Raw genomic sequence first — 8,221 nt, forward strand, 5'->3', positions numbered from 1 at the left:
TACATTTTTAAACTCTGCACTATGCTTTTTAATATTTTTTGTTATTTAAATTAGCAAGAATAAATTTGTTCTCTATATATATATGTGTGTGTATGTATGTATTCCCTTTGTCTACCATATACACACAGACATGTGCACACAAATAGTGAAAGACAGTATATAAAAGAAAGCAAAATGGGATAAATGCATGATTGGGATAATTAGTTTGATGAGTTCAAAGAAGTGGAAAGAGTTAATTGTGATGTTTTGGACATTATCCTTCATTGGAATAATTTATAGACTGCTAAGGAAGCATAAAAACCAAGGAAAAATAGAAAAAAAAATCTAAAAGAAGAAATTCTGGTGAAAATGTAGACACCAATGCTGGCCTGCACAATTGTTGTTCACTGAAGTGTGCTAGTGGCCCGTAAATAGCACCATTTGAGCGTGATCATCACCAGTGTCACCTTACTGGCACTTGTGCCGATGGTGCGTTAGAAAATCATTCATGCGAGATCGTTGCCAGTGCCACTGGACTGGCTCCTGTGCAGGTGGCACATAAAAGACACCATTTTGAACGTCGCCGTTGCCAGTACCGTGTGACTGGCCCTCGTGCCGGTGGCACGTAAAAGCACCCACTACACTCTTGGAGTGGTTGGCATTAGGAAGGGCATCTAGTTGTAGAAATTCTGCTAGATCAGATTGTATGTATATTTAAATGTACATATATATATATATATATTCATATATCTATGTACTTCATCGTCATTCTGTTTTCTATTCAGTCTCTTTACCAACAACTGACATGAATTTGTTAGCACTATCTCTGTTCCTCAAGTTCCTCTCCTACCACATTTTTTTGTGTTTGTGTTTTGAAGTGTGAAAATTTTATCTGTAATTGTATTACGCTTGTCATTTGTGAATAGCTGAATGCCCACTTCTCCAGGAGGTGGATGGGTCATCATGGTCCCCATGAATGGCTAGCCAGGAGTACTGACTTAACACCCCGTGACTTCTTTCTTTGGGGTTCATTAAAGGAACAAGTCTATTGTACCAAACCAAAGACTTTGCAAGAACTAAGAGGGGAAAATACAAGAAGTTATGTCTTCCATCCCACAAAAGTTCTTGGTGAAGTCAGTTGATGTAATTCCTCAGCGACTCAAGAAGCTGGTAGTGACATCTGGAGCCCATATCGAATTTTGTATAAAACCTCATACTAAAAGCTTTCCTCTCATATCTGTTTTTTTTTTTTTTTGTAAAAATTTCAACCAATAAATAATTTATAAGTATTTTAAAATAGGGAGTTACTTTTCAATCACCCTGTAGTTTTTCAGAGGGTACCGAAAACCTTTTAGTGCTACTGTCATGATAAAATGCACTCAGTGCACTCGGTATAGTGGTTAGTGAATAATTGGATGGTTTGACAGGGTCCAGTGGGTCCAAGGATCGCATCATGCTCCACTGTCTGCTTTGATTTCTACAGCTTGATGCCCTTCTTGATGACAACCATTTTATATGTACTGGATGCTGTTTTCATGCCTCCAGCCAGCACTAGTGAAGTTGCCATGCAATCTGCAAGACTTCAAACCCTAAGTGGGAAGTTTTACTCAAGGAAATGAGAGATTAAAGTTTGTGAGAAGGGATCAGAGTAGAACAGGTTTCTTGTTACAGAAAAGCTACATGACTACTTACATTTTAGAAGAGAGAGTGAGAGTAACCAGGTGGAGATAGAAAGCAATGAAAATAACAATGATAAGGTGTCCAGATATGAAGTGAATCGAAATGAGTAGGTAGGAACAGAGGAAGCAGAGGTGTGGTGGATGGAGGTTGCCAGAATATATGGAGAGTGAGATATGGGTAAGGGAGATTATTTAGGGATGCATGAGTTGGGGGAGGTAGGGTAAGTGGGACATCACTGGCAGTGCAGGGAAGAGAAGGGGGAGGAGGAACAGAATAGTAATGATGGTACAGTAGACAGGAAGGAAGAGAGAGAGAGAGAGGACATGTGGTTGAGTAGGTTACAAAAGTAGCTTCAAAAAGAGAGGCACAATGCCTGTCTGTCTGTCTGTCTGCTTGCATGTATGTATGTGAGTATGTATGTATATAAAGTGTATCACTCATGTTATCAGAGAAGTTACTTTGTGATATTCGAGGGGTTGCAAGGCAATTAGTATGTCTGATGCCTGTTAATACTCAGTTTATAAAGCTATAAATTAATATTTAATAGAAGTCCATGTAGAAGGAGGGGAAAAAGTGTTCTGCTATGAAAGATTGGAAAATTGCATTTGAGCCATGATGTAGAACCTATTTTAAAAAGGACAGAAAAGAATGTGTAATTAGTGTTAAAAAGCATCTGGTGAAACATCTGGACTAACTGCCAACCTTCTCCACAACTACTATCTACTTCATTATTAATAGTAATTATTATTTTTAAAGAATCATAAAGTAACAAATGGGTGTAGAATTGTGTAGCCATTTGAAAGGACTGCAGTATATGACTGGTACATATGTTATAAGCTCCAGAGAGACAGAAGGTGAATGTGATCCAGTATTTATCATATTGACTCTAAATGGATGAACAGCATTAGGATTTGAAGTCAGAATGTCAAGGGATATAACTAAAAACTGCAAGGCATTTAATCTGGCACTGTACTGGTTCTGCTATCTCACTGTCCTTACATCTATTGATGATGATGATGGTGGTGGTGGTGGTAGTGGCGGTGGCTGTCGTCGTCGTCCTTTCTACTGAAGGTGTAAGGCCTGAAATTTGGTGGGGAGGGGACTAGTCGATCACATTGATCGCAGTGTTTCACTGGTACTTAATTTATCAACCCCAGAAGGATGAGAGGCAAAGTCGACCTCAGCGGAATTTGAACTCAGAACATAGCAATGGGTGAAACACCACTATATATTTCATCCAACATACTAATGATTCTGCCAGCTCACTGCCTTAATAATAATGATAATAATAATAATAATAATAATAATAATTAATGCTCTGTTGCAGTACCAAGCAGTAGCTCTCATGGCTTCTGATCTTAACTCATCGGAAGTGTAAACACAAACATTTTCTATCTTGATGTAAAAGATGTGCTACAGCAGATATTCTGCTCAGTACCACAGATTTGTTTGTCAGTTGTTTAACCTTAACCAGTTGAGCATGTCTCTTAGTGGTTGATGATATTGAATGCCTACCCACTCTCATCCAGCATATTGAACAATGCCACTACTCACATAGCAAGGTGACTGTCAAACTTTTCTCTGGTGAGAACTATGTCAGCAGCCTATAATTATTCCTAAATAATTATAATATTCCTAAAAACAACCAGTCCTGATCTCTCAAGAACTAAAATGAAAAGAAAGGGAACTAAAGATATAATAAACCACTGTCCATATTCTAAACTTCTTGATGGTCTTACTAGCAACTTCATACTTACAAACAACCCTTTGACTACATGGTTGACATGTTTCTCACAAACCATTTGTCTAAATCAAGAGTTAGCAGAGTAAGTGCCTGGTGATGGTGGTGGTGGTGGGGGAAGTGTCTATGTAGCTGTCTAAGTGGGGTCTATAAACACTTGAAATGAATATTAAAGGTGCTGAATCATTAGCAAACTATTTTTCCAATTTGAATAAGAATCAATTCAAAAAGGTCTGTCTGAAATACAATATGGAAATTCAAAATACCTTAGACGATATCATGTTGACATACACCTAGTAAATATACAATGCCAGTTGGCCAAAGAATTATGAATAAGCACTCACTTTTCTTGAAGACAATGTAATAGAAACACTCATTGATAGGGTGTATTTATTATCTGTTTACAGTAAAGTAGTTTTAGTTATCAGACAATTTTGAATTTACTCTAATTTCTTGCCACATATCGATACAGCAACTAAGCACATTTCACATTAAATATTCCAACTACATTAATATAATAGAACTGAATTTTGGCTGTTCTTCATGAATTTTGTTAAATATTCTCATTAAACTTCTTTGAATATTTTTTTTATTAAAAAGTAGTAATAACATAAAAGAATGAAGGAATTATTATCTTTAAATCAAGACATTAAATTTTACTTTAGAAATTTACATGATGGGAGTTAACAAGTTATCAATAATTCCATGAAGTGGTCAAATGATATAAGAAGTTGTTTGAGCAATAATCTAGTTTCCTAATCATATTTGAAACTTCAGAGCCTCATCAATATATGCATAATCAAGTGACTTGCTCTCAGTTACGTTTCTTCAATGGCAATATAGCTTTTGTGGTCCATGCCTTAGAACAAGCCAAACTTGATTTATCCAAGCTAACCTTATCCTTTGCTAACTCTCTCTTACTTTCAGCACTTAGTTTGAGGCCTCTCCATATGCCTCTTCTCCAGTACCTCTCTTTGTCTGTCAAGAAGATGATAAGACCAGTATAACATTTGGAGTAGCACCATTGAAATTGCCATTTATGGCTGATGGTATTGCTGTTATCATTGGTTGTTTTACTTCTCCATTATATAAGAGTGTGCATGCATGTGTATTTGTATTTGTGTGTGTGTGTGTGTGTGTGTGTGTTAGTACATGTACACATACATACTCATTAGTTTAAAGTTGAATTTTCACTGTCACTCTTTCTAGTTTCTTGTTACCTTGCATGTTCTACAAACTTGAACAAACAAATGTATTTTCTTTCATTTGTACATACAAATACATACATACATACATGCATACATGTGTGTGTTTGTGTATACACACATACATATATGTATGTGTATAAATATATATGTACACACATGTATGCACATGCGCATACATACACAATGATTAAGAGAGAATATTTATAGGTTATCTTGTGACAATCTAGAGGTTAGTCCTAATTCTGTCTTGATTCCAATCCTTTTATCCTTGTAGAATGGTTTCAAAGACAGCATATGAGAAGAAAACAGAAGAAAATTAGGAAAAATTGGTTTCTAAAGGCAGCTTCCACTCAAAAATTATTGTTGCTGTTGCTTCTTCTCAATCTTTCTTTCTCATCTGAGGTTATGTGTGTGTATTTGTATGTGTGTGTTTGACAAGAATTGTAATGTTTTGGTTTGTTTTGCAAGTGAAATAAAAATGGTATAAAATAGAAATAAAGTTAATAAAACAAATGAGATATTAAATTAAAATTTAATTTAAAAACTTTCAAATCAAAAAGTTGCATCCCAAAAGGATGAACGAAGAATAACAGAAGCAAGAAGAAACAAATACAAAATCAGTATAAATAATGATGATGATGATGACCAAAACATAAAACAAGCAAAAAATTAGGTAAAAACCAATATCACAGAAAATCAAATATAGTCAGCAAACAAATGGAAACAAGAAAAACAAATAATAAAATAATCAAACAACTGTAGCAACAAAAACCAAATTAAAAATACGACTAAAACAGTATCAAAAGTGAAGTATAAATCTTCCATTCTCTGTTGTAAAAAAAAATAAAATTGTTTCAGATTTTGATAGAAGGTTAATTATGTTGAGGAGAGAGGGGTTTAGTACTATTGACCCCAGTACAAGACTGGTACTTTATTTTATTGATCCTGGAGAGAGAGAGAGAGAGAGAGAGAGAGAGAGAGAGAGAGAGATGAAAGAATGAAAGGTAAAGTTGACTTCCGTTAGATTTGAACTCAGATCATAAAGAGCCAGAACAAATACCAAAAGGTATATTGTCTGATATTTCAATGATTCTGCTAATCCAGCACCCTTATAATAATGATAATAATAATAATAATAATAATAATAGTCCTTTCTACTATTGGCACAAGGCCTGAAATTCTGGAGGAGAGGACTAGTCAATTACATCACTCCCAGTGTTTCAGTGGTACTTAATTTATCGACCCCAAAAGGATGAATGGCGAAGTCAACTTTGGCAGAATTTTTAACTCAGAACATAGCGATAAAGCATTTTATCCAGCATGCTAACGATTCTGCCAGCTCACCATCTTCACAAACGATTCTGTCAGCTCGCCATTTTTGCTAACAATTCTGCCAGCTAATCATCATCATCATCATCGTCATCATCATCATCATCATCCTTTCTGCTGTAGGCCCAAGGCCTGAAATTTGGTGCTGAAAGGATGAAAGGCAAAGTCAACTGTGATGGAATTTGAACTTCAAATGTAAAGTCGGATGAAATGCTACTAAGCATTTTGCCTGACATGCTAACAATTCTGCCAGCTTGACACCTTAATAATGATAATTCTTTCTAGTATAGATAGAAAGCCTAAAATTTGTGGGGAGGGAGCTAGTCAAGAGGGCTTCCTTTAGATTAATAATCCTTCTATAGGCACAAGGCCTGAGATTTTAGGGGAAGGGGCTAGTCAATTGCAGTGACCTAGTACTTGACTGGTACTTATTTCATTGACTCTAAAAGGATGAAGTCAACCTCAGTGGAGTTTGAACTCCGATCATAAAGATCCAAAATAAATGCTGCAAAGCACTTTGTCCAGTGTGCTAATGATTCTGCCAGTTTGCTGCCTTTATTCTAATAATTGTTTCTTCTATATGCATAAGGCCTAATTTTTTTTTTTTTTTTTTTGTAGGAGGTCTAGTCAATTACATTGACCCCAGTCAGACTAATGATTAAGGATTAAATGTTTTATTCCCTCTCAGATTTGACTTTGAGTTTTTTTATTCTCAGTGGCCAGACCTTTTGAACTTTCCACTCCTTGAATACATACCTATATATATTTATAATATAGGTGCAGATATGGCTGTGTGGTAAGAAGTTTGCTTCCCAACCATAGGGTTCTAGGTTCAGTCCTGTTGTGTGGAACCTTGGGGAAATGTCTTCTACTATGTCCTCAGGCCAACCAAAGCTTATGGAATGGATTTGGTAGACAGAAGCTAAAAGAAGCCCATTGTATGTGTGTGTGGGTGTGCTTGTATGTTTTGTTTTCTCCTTGTCTTGACATCACATAATGATTGTAAATGAGTGTCGTCCTCTTGTAAGCAGTGTCTTTCATGTTCACTGTTTTGTGAAAGCATGTCAGGTCATGGGGAAAATATTACCTTACTTGAAAACAGGTGCAGGTTGATGACAGGAAGGGCTTCCAGCCATAGAAAATCTGACTCAACAAACTCCGTCAGATACATGCAAGCATGGAAAATTACATTAAAATGCTGATAAAGATGATATATATATTATTTTTAAGCAATAATGTCGTTGACAGTGATTTTGAAATTTCAGCTATTGTCCAATGATGGCTTAACTGGCCAAAACTTCCAAGTCACTGTCAACAACACTCTTTTTTAAGAATTATAAATTCATACTTTACAAAAGTATAGGGTAACCCATCAAATTAATATAAAATTGTTTTTATTATACCTAAACAATATATCTCACATGAGTGAGTGGACAGGTGAAAGAAAGTGGTACTAACACATTTGGTAGGAGTTACATATATTATTGTATAACAGTTTGACTTGGTTTCATGCAACTTAAAGATTTGGAGGTTTGGAGACTGAACCCCAGGTCATCAGGCATTTGGAGATCAAGTATCAGGAAATGAGAAATTTTCAATATGGCTTCTAGATTTTAGGTTCCTGTTGGTCAACTCAGATCATGTGGTGCTTTTTATTGGTTTGGAATTGACTTCAGATCTTATTTTTATTCTGGGATCCGCATGATCAGATAAGATGTTGGTAGACAGCCGTTGTTGCAGCCTCTAAACACTGCGGAGACAGACACTGACAGTGTCATGTTTGACCATGTGGATCAAAGAACATATATAAAATTTGATGTTATTTCCAAACCAATTACACCACATTACCTGAGTTGACCAATAAAGGCCTAACATCTAAAGGTCATCTTGAATTTGTCTCATTTCCTGTTACTTGACCTCCAAGCCATGTTTGTTCTATGAGCCTACAAACACATTAAATTGCATGTGTGTGTGTCTGTGTTTGTACCCATACATTATTTGTTATCAAATTGTGTGTGTGTGTATATATATATATATATATATATATATATATATAAAATTTATTAATGAGGGTAGAAATTGGTATTAATCAATTTGAACCAGTGGTCTAGCATATTAAAAAAATCCGAAGATTAAAATTATATTACATACAAAAATAAGAGGAATAACCAGCAAAAGTGGACTCCTATATGCTAGAAATAGATGCTGAATCATCTATTTGGTATTTTTTCATTTGTCTTTCCCTTTTGCAGTCTGTTGTGTCGCTGAATTTTTACTGAGAACA

At 35.5% G+C, this 8,221-nt stretch overlaps 2 long non-coding RNA genes across 2 annotated transcripts in view; one reads left to right on the forward strand and one right to left on the reverse strand.

Moving 5' to 3' along the window:
• Positions 1–6,542, forward strand: part of LOC128248920 (uncharacterized) — a 96,702-nt gene extending 90,160 nt beyond the window's left edge. The window contains exon 3 of the long non-coding RNA XR_008265072.1: positions 4,883–6,542. This is a non-coding gene — a long non-coding RNA (uncharacterized LOC128248920). The remainder of the gene's footprint in view (positions 1–4,882) is intronic.
• Positions 1–8,221, reverse strand: part of LOC128248919 (uncharacterized) — a 44,475-nt gene that overhangs the window by 21,167 nt on the left and 15,087 nt on the right. The window lies entirely within an intron of this gene.

This window comes from Octopus bimaculoides, chromosome 10 (assembly GCF_001194135.2).
Source record: "Octopus bimaculoides isolate UCB-OBI-ISO-001 chromosome 10, ASM119413v2, whole genome shotgun sequence".
NCBI classification, from domain to species: domain Eukaryota; kingdom Metazoa; phylum Mollusca; class Cephalopoda; order Octopoda; family Octopodidae; genus Octopus; species Octopus bimaculoides.